The 15,108-nt window shown below is 35.9% G+C and overlaps 1 pseudogene; it reads right to left on the minus strand.

The window, feature by feature from the left end:
- Nucleotides 1-76: 76 nt before the first annotated feature.
- LOC129301258 (probable alpha-mannosidase At5g13980) lies at nt 77-14,897 on the minus strand (annotated as a pseudogene).
- Between the last annotated feature and the right edge of the window lie 211 nt (nt 14,898-15,108).

Genomic DNA, 15,108 nt, shown 5'->3' on the forward strand with positions numbered 1-15,108 from the left:
CTCAAGCAAGCTGATGAAGGGAAGGGAAAATGAACAAAAGGATTTGAAGCTTCAATATATGTATATGCGAATATCAACATAAACTGAGTTAGTCGGAGACAATGTTGATGCTTACTTAGAAACATGGACTTCTTCCAAAGGAAGATTTATCCTACTAGGCATCAAATGCTTTTATGTCAGATTCATACTCAAAGTAAATGATAAAGGTGCGGATTTCCATTGGGCCGAGCTCCACAGATAGCTCTTTAGGATCAAGAGGCCCTCCCCTAAGAACACGTTCGTCCCCAGAAGAGCCTTCTACTTTCCACTTCAGTCTTTTTTTCTCCATCTCTGTCCTTCTTGATTCGCAGATAAACTCATTTCTTTCTTCACCTCTTTGATCTAACATGAATAAAGGCACAACATTTTAGAAGACAACAGAAGAGGGATTCAAGCCCGTTAATTTTTTTCATTGCTTTACCTTTTTCTTAGGGAACAGCCTTTTCAGGTCCACACTTGCCATTGCAGAGAGGTCCTTGTCTTCGTCAATCTTTGCACAGATTTGATAGGCCATAAACTGAGTGAATAAAACGAGAAGCAAATACAGAATGTGCAAATTTATAATGGTAGCGGCAAGCAACGAGCAAGAACTTGTAGTCATTCTAAGTAGAAGGTAATGAGTAAGACACATATCATAATGGCATCGGCGTGCTTCAGCCTTCCACTCAAACGTTTTCTAACTTTCTAGACTAATATGATTTCTTCAGAGGACCTCCAAATTCACAAAGTGTAAACATGATTTCTTCTCTTGATAAGTTTTACGAATAAAAAATTATGAAGGTTGATTTATCAGGAGGCAAACACGGTAGGAATCCTCCTGTATGTGAAGCTGGTGAAAGCATGAGAAAAGCTTTTAAAAACTTTTAAATTCAACAGGTTCACATGAAGAGATACTTCATTATAAGAAAGTACGCACTCAGCCAACAAACAAGTACCTGAAAGGCCTGAGAGCGCAAGGTTATATTAATAATAATAATAAGAAGAAGAAGAAGAAGAAGAAGCTCATTACAAAGCTTTGTTGAAGCATATTACATAATATACTTTTCGAGAATGCAATTCAAACCTCATATAGATGCGCTAACCGAAGGAGAACTTTTCCATCATCTAGTTCCTGCATAAGACGAAAACACATTACCTACAAATCAGATAACTTCTACTTAACAATAGACATCTATACACATATATCTAGACACGTAAATATAAAGCAGGATTTGATGCCATCGTTATTGAGTTGCCAGTAATCCAGACACCAATTTTTAATAATCTCGTTTATACAAGAGACTAGTGCCTTGATTAGTTACCTGTAAGGTTATAATTGCAATGTTGTCCGGCAATCTGTAGTTAGAATCAATTCCTGAATATGTAAGAATATGGGAATTTATCCAGTCACCTTCATCCTGCCAAAAGGAAATGACCTTTTAGCGACTGATACATTGGAAAAAAGTTTTGTTTTCCAGTTTTGAATTTCACCTGTTCAGAAAAGGCCAAGAGAAGTGGAGAATATATTTCCTGGCCAACTGTACGACGCCACTTAGCACCATCACCCAGGGGATCTATTCTAAAGTATACTTTTCCTTGGATCTGAAAGATATTGTATAAGAAGTAGATACAAAAGTGGAGTAAATTAGTTCAAATTGACCCACACTGAGGGCAAAGTATGGAAATTAAGCCTTGATTAATTCTTTGATTTGTTGACATCAGGAATATCGTACTTTCAATTTCATATTTGCTATATCTACAGGGTATTAGTAGAGTATCAATCAGGGATTTGTTAGTGCTGTCCAAAAATATTGGCATTTTAAGTCTTTTCTTTCTCCACATGAAGAATGATTTTCCTCCTTTTTAAATTGGAAAAGCATCAATATCAATAATCAATAATATTATAAAATCTATAGGAAGCCCACTATTCATAAGTTATGAACAATGTGACTCATATTGCTTCAATGTTAGATGAGATGAGTCCAAACTAATGCATTGCATCAGAATTTTTACCAAGGCATGCTCACAAGGCACCAGCCTCGGCTTTATTATTGAGCTGAGATTAATGTCAATGGCCTGATCTGTATTCTACCCCTTGCTGCTTTCACTAGTCCCAAATTCTTGATACCTCCTCCTCATGGACACAAGGGCACGTGCATATGTGTGTGTGTGTGTGTTAACTACCCTGGACTTAGACAGCCATAAATTCGATTGTTCTTACTATTAGTCCTCTGCAAAGTGTGTGTGGTGTGTTAGCTACCCTGGACTTAGACAGCCATAAATTCGTTGTTCTTACTATTAGTCCTCTGCAATCATCAACTACACAGATTGTTTCATTTAAAGCCTCCGCAACACCTCTTGAATCATCAAGTAGTAATCTCCTGTCGACAGGAAAGAGAGTGATTCAGTTTTTTTGTTTGACAAAAGAAAATTCATTACAATACACGAGCAGAAAGGTGCCCTTCACAAGAAAATAGAAAATTAAGAAAAATATTTATAAAAAAAAAGAATCAAAGTGTAAAAAGCCCTCCAATCTCGTAGCTTATCCATAAGAACTACCCACCAACTAATTATAATAATAATGAGAAAAGAAAAGAAAAAAAAAAGAAGACACAATAAACTATCACATTCCACTTTATACCGGGAAAGAAACCATTCCGAAGACCCTTGTGTTATGCTCCACATGGAATACCAAACCACTGTCTAAGTTGCAGGTCTCCAAGTATCCTCCCGTCAATTCCAATTCCTAAAACCTTTTAATGAAATTTTCTAAGAATTCCTGCCCTTATTACCATTGTTCATCAAAATTATAAAAAAAAAAACCTTACCATGTAGTGCTTAAATAAGAGTAATTAAATTACAAGACCATGTTTGGTGCATGATCAGAATGTCTGGTGTGAGCTCTATCATCACCAATTTGAAACATAGAACTAATCCAATAGCATTTCAGGCACCATAAAATTGCACTTCTATCATGGATTGCTAAGCATAGCAGTGTTAACCCATAACCCCTTTGATAAAACTCCTTCTCTATCAAGTTACATAATTATTTTTTATGCCCTTCCTGAGGATCCGAAGATTTAGATTAAGTGAGACATCACAAAACTAGCAGCCATAAATATCCAAACTAGGGCCATGAAAATAACCGAAAGGGCGTGAAAGATATATCTTAACAGCCATCTGATTATAGCAGCATCTGAAAGGTAATGTGCTTGCCTGTGAACCATTAGCTGTATTTGTCCATCAGCTAAGCTGGATCCTCCTACAGGTCGATCCACCAAAACTGAAAATTCTGTCTTATTATCTTTTACATACATCCCAAGATTAATCTGAAAGGACAAAATAAAAAATATAGTGAATCAAAAAGAGGGATGGTTACTGTTCGCTGTACATTTGCATAATCACCGTAAAGAAAGCAACTTGAATTCTGAATTTTGCATGTGAGAGATAAAAGTGATCACAATCAACATAATATGGTAAGATGAGTTGTTGAAAGAAAGTTAGGTGGACCACAGGACTTGGGTCACAGTCTAGCAGTTACATGCAAGACAAAGGTCCCTGTCCCCAATCCAGTAACCATTGTCATCTTACCACTCAGTCCTTAGTGTAGGATTAGATTGTGGCAGGATACATGCAAAACGTGGACCATTAGAAAACATATTACAATAAAGAAAAAGAAAACATCACAGAAGGAGAATTCTTGTTTATCTAGCCCATGGAAATAAATTTGAGAAAATTAATCATTTGGCTCCTTTAGACGTTAGAACATCTCAATTTTCAATTTCTCATAGTATACCTTTTTTTTTTTCTAAAATATTCTTTGTAATTTCTTATGGTTTTAGTGGCAGTCCCAACACTGTGTAACAATAAAATCCCACTCCCTACCATGTCCACAAGGCTTAACAACATTAATTTTTGGCTAAGGTGGTAAACAATCTGTATACGTGGCTGCCACATGTGCAGCAAGCTTTTAACTTGTGGGCTTAAAGGCACAGGGCAAAGATGTGTTATCATATTGGGCATAACAGGCATGCTTTATATGAAAATGGAAGTTCAGTGGCTTTATCGAGTGAGTATTCAATGTACGTAGTTCAAAGGATTCTCCAGAGCTTAGCATATTGAGATGATATAAGATTTTTAATTAGACTCTCGACACACAGGCTCTGAATCTCAGAGCAGGGAAGGTGGACTGAAACTACTCCTACAAAGATGAAATGAAAGAAGTGTGTTTGCAAAGAATTTCTCAGGTCTTAAACCTAGGACAATGAAATGAAAGAACTGCTTTTCTGGACAAGAAGTGTGTTTGAGACAAAGTGGACGACACCTTCTGATCGTCTTAAACAATCCCAAACCCAATCAATAGTCACAGAAATGTGAACCAATGATGTGTGACATGGGAATATTTGCAAGTGCAACTAGATAAATTAGCAACAACAATCCTCCAGGTAAGGATAATGCAAACCTAGAACATGAAACATTATAGATTATCTCAAAAGAAATCATGTGAAATAGTTCACATACAGGATAGTAGTTTCCAGCAATAGGTTGGTTCACTTCCAGGTCCCAGTCTGATCTATAATCACGTATCTGCAATAAATTCCATAGTTCAGGTTATGTCCACCAGGTCCCAAAAAAAAAAAAAAAGTTATCCCAAAATATCTGTTCCAGGAAAAACAAAACAAAACTGCCCCATATACCAATCTGTGAGCAACCTAATATGAAGAGATTTATGCTTCTAATGTTTTAATGACTTTAAACTGGTGAAGGGAGCAGATAAATGTTCACAAATTAACTCGTGATTGAACCAGCAATACAAGACATCATTTAATGATGTTTCATTGAGAAAAAAGCAAATATGTGCACGCACTGTGTATGCATGCACGCATAAATGTGTGTGTGTGTGTAGATACACACACAACATAAGCAATCATAGATTATCTAACGAACAGAAAGCAAAATTGCAATTGAAGTCAAGTAGCATACCCTTTTGATAAAATCACGCCCATTAGAATCTGTGTAGAATGTTTTGTTGGTTTCCATAGAGGTTGAAATACTAGTAACAACTTCTTTACCAATTCCATCATCAATAGGTATGGGGCCAACCTGGAATTTCAAAAATAGTCAATGTATACGAATACATTTTGCTTATGAGAACCATAACTCCAAACCAATAACAGCAGTGAATACACAAAAAGAAATAATGAAAAAATAAAAAGTGACAGATAATATACGCAACGACCAAGAGACAGAAAAGTATAGAGTAAAAGCAGAAACTCTAAAGCTTACAATAAACTCTACTTCAACATGCTCTTTTTCCTTGTGCAGTCTGGTAATCTGCAAACAGATTTAATTTACATTATTTCGAATAGAACCTAACTTACACTTGTTTATAAAAGAGCTTTTAGGAAGAGAAAAAGATGAATAACAAGAAAAGAAGAAGAAGAATAAGATCAAGATACAAATATCTCCAGGATGATCTCTGTTTGTCCAACGTAGTGATCTCTCTAAAGTAACCATCAGCTGTCTAGGAGGCCATGCGCAATACTATGCTCTAAACTTCTATAACATGAAAAATAAAATGTTCTGCTAAAGAGTTTATTTCATTTAGGTACCTCTAGAGGAAGAGGTAGGAGGGCTAATTGCCTCCAAGTTTCCATTGGTCATACTCTTGATTCACGTGTACCAAGTCTGGGGCAGAATAATCATTCCAGTCACTAAAAGCATCTGAAGAGATTCCCAGTATAGGTATTGTCCTCTAGCTGCATTTTCCCACAACTACCGTGAATATCATTTGAAGCAAAAGATCCTTAATGGAGATTAAGTAGTATAGGATGCCTAAGTCTCACATTGAGTGGTATGGAATATTCTATGGGGTATTTAAGTAGGTCAGTTCACCCACCTCAACTTCAAGCTTTTGAGGGATGGTTCCCAACCCCACTTGGATACCCATCAATTGCATTAAAGCCTGGTTGCTGGTGGTTTTGGATAAAGCTGCCCACAGAGGGTTTTAACTAGTGGAGAGTTCTAACCAACAAGGAAGTTGAGTAAAGTTTGACTCCAAGTATTGTTGAGCGTTGCCACTAAGACATTGGCTCTTCAAGGAGGAACAGCTGATAGTAAGTATGGTATTATAAAATACTCTATAAGGTAGTACAAGATGCTCTACAAGGATTTACTTAGGTTAGCTCTCACATCTCAACAGCTAACTTCTAAAAGAAGGCCCCAAATCTCACTCCAAGGATTTACACAGTATTGCATGGTTCCATTCAACGTGTCATGTGATGACAGATTTCTGATGGCCAAAATTATTATTAAAAAACTTATGAATTAGACAGCAATATGCTGTCAAATATTAAAATCAGTAACAAGCAAGATACCTGATATATCCACGGATTTATCTGTTGATGCACTTCATCTAGTAAGGGTCCACGCATAACAGTCGATGGAACCTGAAAGCATGGTATTTTAACTGCAAGTTACAACAGAACTTGGCAGTAGAGAGAACTTAATGCAGAAAGCGTCCCAAACCTGTCTTTCATGCTTTATGAGATATGTGTTATTTGGACGGAATACATAGGCACCGGAATTCTGTGAGAGAAATTAAATTGCATGGTAAATAGAAGTTCATGCCTGGAGAGGCAAAAGGTTACTGACATATGGTTATTTATTCTTAAAAGGAATACCTGTGGCACTTCTTCATCAGTTCCATTATATCCTGAGTAGTACAAATACCTCTGTTCAATCTGTTCCTCAACCTTCCAAGTCAAAAACGGCAGTGTTAAACAGAGTCCCGCTTGTTTGTTTTAATACTTTAGTATCAGATACCAATAGTTATACCCCAAAAAAAAAATAATAATAATAAGCCCAGCAGTATTAGAATGCAGGTGATAAAAACATAATTAAATTAAACAAGCTGAGGAAAAGTGAGAAAATCACTAATAGGCATGATGACACACATGACAGAAATTTTATAAATCAAATTAAGGTTAATGTGCGATGTAAATTGCAAGAAGAAGTACTTTGCATACCAAGTTTCTGGTATTAACATAGTTGGTAAATTTTTCTTGATTTGGAGAAAATGTAAGCCTCAAATTCCCTTGACCAACTTCAATTTTCGTTGTTTCACTACTTTGATATGTATACACAGATGATCTGGCGGAACCTGCAACTAAGCAGAGAGGTTTATCATTACAATTTCACCTTGTATGCATGAAGAGTAGATGATCCCTTTTTCAACATATAATAGAGCAACCCCATCTGGGAACCTGTCCTGTTGGCAGCTGAGACCGTGTATGTGCTAAAACCAAGAGGTGGGACAGATACTGTAAATGCAAGCCAATACTTGGGTGCCTTGGCTGGAGTTTCTCCCAAATATGCCATGACATGGTAGTTTCTTAAGGATGCATAGACCTCAGCCTGAGGTAGAAGTTGAGACACTATTTCTTTACCCTCAGAATCATAAACTGTGACATCTCCATTTGTGACCTGTAGAAGTTTGTAAATTGAAAGGTCTTATTTCTTCCTAGATACTTGCATAACTAATTAAGGGGTAAAAATTATCATATAATTGAAAAAAATAATAAACCATGCTATCTATACGTCACTTCTTTATGCCAATTATTTAATGCCATGGCCACGCTGTAAACTTTTCATATTACAGTCTAAAATCAGATATTTGATTTTACATGTTTACTGATAATTCTACCACTTTGGAATCGGTGTTGCTCCTCATTTTTGTAGTTTTGCATACTTTCTCTAAAAGCAGGGGATTTAACTGTGTGATGAATCCAGCAACATTGTTTCTTTAATATTACATGTCCCTTTTTTTTTTTACAAAAGAAACTTCCGATGCACACACATTTACTCACACGAACAAAATTCTCTTCTCAAATATTTAAAGAGCCCTTGAAGTTTTAACAACTTTTGCCAAGTTATTGCTCCTTAAAGATATAAAGAGTTGCCTAACTATCCCCAACACGACCTATGATCTTTTAATTTACTAATAAGGAACATCCTTTTGACACCATATAGAAGCAACGCTAACAAAGTAATTCACCAAATATATTTCATGACCAAATTCAGAACACAGAAAGAATCAAAAGAATTGAGGTCAAGAAAAATCACATTTATAATAGTATGCTAATACTCTCGGTTCTGCCATATTTAAATCTAATACACAGTAAAGGTGCTAAATTAACATCACTCACAGGAATTCGAACCACTTCATTCCTCCACCAGCCAAGAGAGTTGTAAACCACAACAACCTAAATATGCAAAGAGCTCGTAAGAAGGCATGCTTCAGAATTTATTGGGAGTATTTTTACTTGTGTTGTGAATGAAAAAGAAAGATGATAAAAAAGTTTTTCTTACCAAATTTTTCCCTTGAATCAGATCAACTTCTGACGGAGGACAGTAACTCACATTCATAAGTGGACACTAAAAGAAATGAAGAAGGAAAGAGGTGTAAACACAAAATAGAAATGTCAAAATCATATGCAGAACAAGTATAAGAAAGATATTGTAAGGATTCATGAAGTACGCGCAAGTTAATTACTGAATAGCCAGCCTTGTGAATAACGAAGAAAAACTCAAGAACAGCAGGTTTTATACAAAGCAATAATTAAGATCAGGAGAAAAGTCAAGATTTTAATGATTTAGAGTTTAGATAAGGCAGTTATCAAACCACATAATCTTATAAGTAACAGAGATAACCTCAGAAGCTGTCCTAAATAATAAGAATAACAGGACTATAAGTTTTCCTTCAGTTTTTTTCTTTTTTCGATAAAAGAATTTAAACTAAGAAGGAAGAACAAGTATTTATAATAAAAAACTGAACTAGAAATGGAGTGAGCCAAGTATTTATGATGAAAGTCAAGAATTTTACCTGTTGAAACTTAGTAACTGGATTCTGACATCCTAGAAATGACACCGACTCAACCAGGCAAGCAAGTGAAGATGCGACCAATTGCTCTGCCTGCACAGAATGCAGTATATCACTGGATGAAACCCTGACAAAGTGGGTACATAGATTTGCAGAAAATAAATTAACTGAATATACACCTCTTTGTATCCGATTGATAATCGTTTAGAATAATCATTGGCCACATGCTGCTTTTCTGTACCACTGACTGCATCATGGTGTTGAGCAATCGCTAAAGCATCAGCCAATGAATCAGTATTTGGCCCTGAATTCACCCTCCCCTTAAAAAGTTCTAGCTGTCTTGCAGCCTAATAATTCATTGGTAAATATAAACTCCTGAACATCATTCTATTACTTGATATAAACTATAAATACATAACTCATACCAAATAATAGCCACTCATTAGTCTGACATAGTATTTGAAGGCTGGCCTGCTGGTAAAGTATCCTGTCCAATAAGCATTTACTCGATCTGCATAGCTGGTATGTTTTCATGCACACAATAAGGCATAAAGAGATAAGCAAACAGAAAATACAAAAGTTAACTAATAAACGCAAATGGTTCATGCAGCACACTTTTGTTTACCAAATAGGTATATACATCTTTCTTAACTTGTAATGTGCAAGTAAACCAAAAAAAGGAAACTATAAACTCACGGGAAGAAATCATCAGTCTTGAATGGCCACAACTCATTTGTAGCATATTTTGCATCAGTGTACATAGATGGCGTAGAGTAGAGGGCATTGACACGTCCATCCTAAAGTTGCCACAGAGCCATTTATCAATTCCAGAGTTCACAAGGACTAAAATAATGACAGCAAGTGAAATTGTGGCCTGAAACACTGGTCAGGACCGGTATAGAAGTGTTGTTAGCTGTATTCTCTGTTATAACTACTGAATTAGTGGATTTCTGTTTCAGAGGGATTAATTCTGAAAAAGGTTGTTAGGAGATGGGATGCCCACCCAACTAACTATCTACCACTTTTTACAAGTCTCAGTGAGTTTTTTTTTTTTTTTTGGGGGGGGGTGTTTGGTTTGGTACCATTGTTGAATGAATAGATAAGCATTCTAGAAGTGAGGACCAAATACTCAAACATTGTGTGAACTAGAGAATGCGGACCACCGAACACCTTATGTGTGGAGTTGGCATCTTACTTGTGTATATATTGTAAGGAGAAAACTTATACACAAAGCCATATATACTTAAGGTGTTTGTTTTTAATTAAATCAAGGCATGTGTATCATTTACAAATTATTTATTCTATAATAAATTCTTATTATTAATATTGTTAAAATATTAAAATCCACCTGTTATTATATGATTAGATGAAAGTATATTAAGTATATAAGGCAAAGTCCCTAAGTCTTGCCCATTTTGTAATATCCCAAATTCCCACTGCATTCTTTGCCCTCGTTATGTTTTTGGGGTTGTGATCATAGCTTCTCTCCGCTCATGGTTGATTTAAAGTTCTTGAGTCTAATGTGCAGAGGAATTGAGCAGCTTTGTCCCACCTTTTAGCCTCTTTTCAGCTCTTTATCTTTTTTTTAACTTCTCTTTTTGGAAGATACCTTGCACAAAAAATAAAAGCTGTACTCTTCTCATTCCGTTAAAGTTTTTTCTTTTATATTTCTCTGAAGCATTATGCTGGAACCATATTCCCCTAGGAGAAGAAATGATCATAAAAACTGAATTCTACAAAATTAATGGAGCCAGTACCTCACTTTCTTTCATTTTATGGGAAAGTTACCTTGTTGACATAGTGTATAAGCTTGTCCAACTGCCGGAACCATGACTGTGCATATTGATACTTAAAATCCGTTCCCATAGTCCACATTATATGATTTGTTCGAGTTATATTAGCCTGAGGAAGAAACACTATCAGTCAGCAATTCAGATGAGACCCTGCGTGAAAGTCTTCATATTTCCAACGTGAATAATATATTTTCTCCCACATCACATGCTCAAGTACAATTACTCATATCATTTATGATTAGCATGTGATCTCATTGCAGTTGAGATGGACTTTTACCAAGAATATAAGAAACCTATTTCTGAAACTCCCATTTAAAAAGAAAAAAAGGAGAAAGAGAAAAACTAAGGATAATTACATGCTTGCATTAAAAAGCAGCATTGCATTCAAGAATTAATTGGAAATAAACTTTTGAGGGAGCGCATAATTTATATGACTGGATGACTGAACTGGGAGGGCCTTAGGGTAGAAGCAGGCAAAAATAGATGAACATTCATGATAATTCGTCTCACAAAAACGACAGCCTGGAAAAAGCTGCTACAACCTTCCATCTTTCTTGATTGATAGTTTAAAAAATAAATAAATTAAAAAAAAGAAAGAGAAATGAAAAAGTCAAGCCATAGTTAAGAATAGTCCTGCTTTATACATGCCCCAAACGGGACAAGTGAACTGCATTTGGGTTTGCACAAGAGATGAATGAGGAGGAAGGAATATGGCAGAATACTTGTAATTAATATATATATATATATATATGTACACCCCTCTCCAGCTGGTGACGAAAAATGCTTCATCCATCTTAAATCTTTTGGGGAAAATTACATGCAAAATCCCATAACAAATATGAAATGCCAATTGCTTTACATCTATAGAAATATAAAAAATTACGCTCTTGCCAGTATTGCTTGGGATAATGATATGTAACAGTAAGGAAGAATCAATATGAGGAAAAAATATCGTCATGAAGGATAGCTGGAGCACAATATTAAATCAAACTTCTTTAAAGAAAATTGAAAGAAACCAGAACATAACTTCAAAAAAGGATGGACAAGTGGCAATCATGTCATCTTCTAGCTGTTTTCACTTTCTGTTACTTCTGTGCCTTTTTAAGGATTATTAGTGTTCTTCTCTACTATATCCCCTTTTCAATACTAATAAAATGTCTTCCACTTTACTCAATTATATCATATAAGCTAACTTGTCCAGAAAGTTCCAGAAAACCATAATTATTTACCTGTGATACAGCAGCAGCAACAAAGTCATTTACTCGATCTTGGACATTGTAATCAAACAAATCAATGTTATCCTTCACAAAAAAAAGAGGGGGTAATCAAGATTTAGTAGGGCAAAAATATATTTAGAATTAAAGTGACCAAAATTAACAAGTTCTTATTAAAATACATACTTGAACAATTGGTGAGTCGTCATTAACTTCAAAGTAAAATCCAGCAGGTGGCTCATAATTCTCAGGGAATGCACCAGCATAGATCTGGAACACAAAGGAATGAGGAGACAAAAAAACATGAAAGTTAAGAGAATACATCACCAAGAAGTCCAACTATACAAAGATTATATGAAACAGCTAATAATATTTCACCTGAGCAGATGAACCAAGGCTCTTGCTTCCCTGCCAGATAACCTCAAGACTCTTTTCATTTTTGCGCTTAGCTCTATCTTGATAATCTATTCGACCAAAGAAAAGGGAGTCAAAGCCAACCTGCATCCACAATTAGAATTAGAAGATAGCTCAAAAAGAAATGAACAATATGCATGACAGTCCTTTTTCTTCCAAACAAAAATAACAAGATTCTGTGGTTGAAGGTCGAAGGCATACTTCAGATCCCAACAAGTATGCCTGCACAGCAGAATGTCCAAAGGGGTCAATTTGCCAACCAATTCTAGGAGTCACGCCAAACTCCTCTTTCAGGAACCGATGTCCCATTGTTGTTTGATCAATCATGTCTATGTAATGTGTTGCCGCCTCGTCATGCATACACATGCCACCATTTCTGTGACAAGTGGGGAAAATAAATCACAGAAAAATCATCAGGACTCAAATACCAGGTGAGTGGAGAGAGAACTCAAAAATATATTTTCTGGAACACTCCAAACTTCGAATAACTTTTTTCTCTCAAGTAAAGAGAAAATTAAAATTTTCTAAGCAGAAAAGCAAATTACATGAATTCTAATTGACCCGAACTGACAAGTTGCTTGACAATATGCTTAATAGCTTCACTCTGATCCCTCCACCATCGCTGAAAAAAAGCCTGCATTGATGATGAAACAATGTAAAAATTGATCCTGGAAATTCTTGAAAGCATTAAAAAAAATTCAGGACTGATGTAAGCGAGTACCAAAAATTATACCATAAATGATCATATGGTTGCCAATTCTTAACAAAAACGTGTACATAAACAATGACATTAAAGGCATAAACATAGCTTTAAGGAACAAGCAAGAAATTTAGACATATAAGTCTTAGCTCACGGTTGGTACGATAGAATGGTTTTTAAGGAAATGAGAATCAGAATGGGAAAGGGAAATGGTCTTCCATGGAATCAATTTGCATCTTGGTAGTTGGTACATCCTTTATAATAAAAAAGGGATGACTAGTCTTAAACAATAAAAAGTAGGATTAATTTTGTCCTCGGCATTTTGGTTTCTAAGGGAAGTGACATTTCCTTAACTATCTTGATAGAAGGCTCCTTCCCATGGTTAGTGGAAGTAAGCTTTTCAATAAAAAAAGTCATCATGACTTATTAAACACACCGAGAAGGCTTCTCTCTCTCTCCTTGTTCATCTCTTGAAACTCCTTTCCTCTCTAACAATTACCAAACATACCCTTACAATGTGACAATTTGGTCTGGGATTTCTAGATATTTTTAATTATCAATATCACAAGCATTGACAAGCCCATCATACTGTGGAGATGCATGATCTAAACCGGGCCAATTTCCTGTTAGACATTCAAACAAGCAGTAGATTAGTTTAATTTATTAAAATTCATTGAAGCCATTTGAAATTTGCATAGGTTATAATTAAATTAGAAGTTGGTGCAGCATTTCAAGAAACTGCAATTCCATAATTTTGCCAGAAGAATTCTGAATGCCCTTAGTTGTCAGTACCACAAGTATCAGACTACTAGCAAACCAGCGAAATGTGCAGGAAGCTGCATGGATCAAGGGGAAGCAAATTGCCTCATTAGATACAAGCAAGAGTTCGACTTTCCACATTAATTGAGGGGTTCTGGAAATTGCGCCAATTAAAAGTACATTACACTGGCAGGTGGGGCCTCCAAAGTTTGAACTGAAACTCCGAAGGGCTAAGGTTTGTGGGAACGATTATTCCAACTTCTAATATATTTTCATCTGGGTTACTCAGTAATCGCCAGAGGAATAAGGACAGAAAAGATTGCCAGAAGTAAAGGACATAGGAGAAGCTAGTAACTCACTATCTCAACGTAGATAAATTTCCGATTCTTGTCAGCCAACAGCGAGGGAACTAAGGAGTCTAACACATTTTGAACACAAGCCCCCTGCAAAATTCAACAACTATATGAAATTTACAATCTCCAAGCGAAGTTGTGCAAATTACTAGTGGTAGTGAGTGAGTGAAAGACCTGAATCGAATTATTAGAGCCAACATAGTACTGATCAACAGTCTTCAACCAACCAACGTCGTCGTGGGTGTGAGGAACCAGGTGAATGTTTAGCTTACCGGGAACTATGCTCTGCGATGTGTTATACACTATGAACTTGGATTGCCCGCAAAAGATTTCTCCAAAAAGGAACAGCAACAAAAGTAACTGATTCGCCATTAGAAGCTCACGCCAATCCTCGAGTAAAGCAACTCCAGACACACTACGAAATAGTATCCTCTCTCAGTCTACCGCTTGATGTTCATGCACAGCGCTAATTTTACAATTCATCGGACTAATTTTCAAGGTGATTTTCTCAGCATACGAAGCTCTTTTGACTTCACCTTCTTCGCGCAAATGCAGCCAAAATCAGTCAAGTGTTTGGTAGATCGATTCTGTTGACATTTTCTGAATTATAGCACTTGCGTTTCCAAAATTTAATAGTACTTCCGATTCCGAAGTTCCGATAAGGAGCTGACAGGGCAATAATAGATAATCCATATTTTCCCTGTTAACTCACGGTCCCAATTGACCATTAAAGTTTTGCATTTAAAGCCATTGCAAGGAGAACTGAAGAAGGGAGTTTCATTCCAATGCAGATTTTTAAAGAATTTGTCAAAAAGAATACAGATTTTTAAAGAAAAGTTAAATAAAATTAAATTTGCGCTTTTTTCCCCACAATTTGCGGTCTTTTTTTAACTCAGTGGTTTGGATAAGAAGCTGACTAGGCTACATGATAGATCGTTGTATTTCTGATTATCAAGATGTTGTTCATATCCTCGCT

This window comes from Prosopis cineraria, unplaced genomic scaffold (assembly GCF_029017545.1).
Source record: "Prosopis cineraria cultivar Desert tree isolate PC_DT_omini unplaced genomic scaffold, ASM2901754v1 PC1995, whole genome shotgun sequence".
In the NCBI taxonomy this organism is placed as follows: domain Eukaryota; kingdom Viridiplantae; phylum Streptophyta; class Magnoliopsida; order Fabales; family Fabaceae; genus Prosopis; species Prosopis cineraria.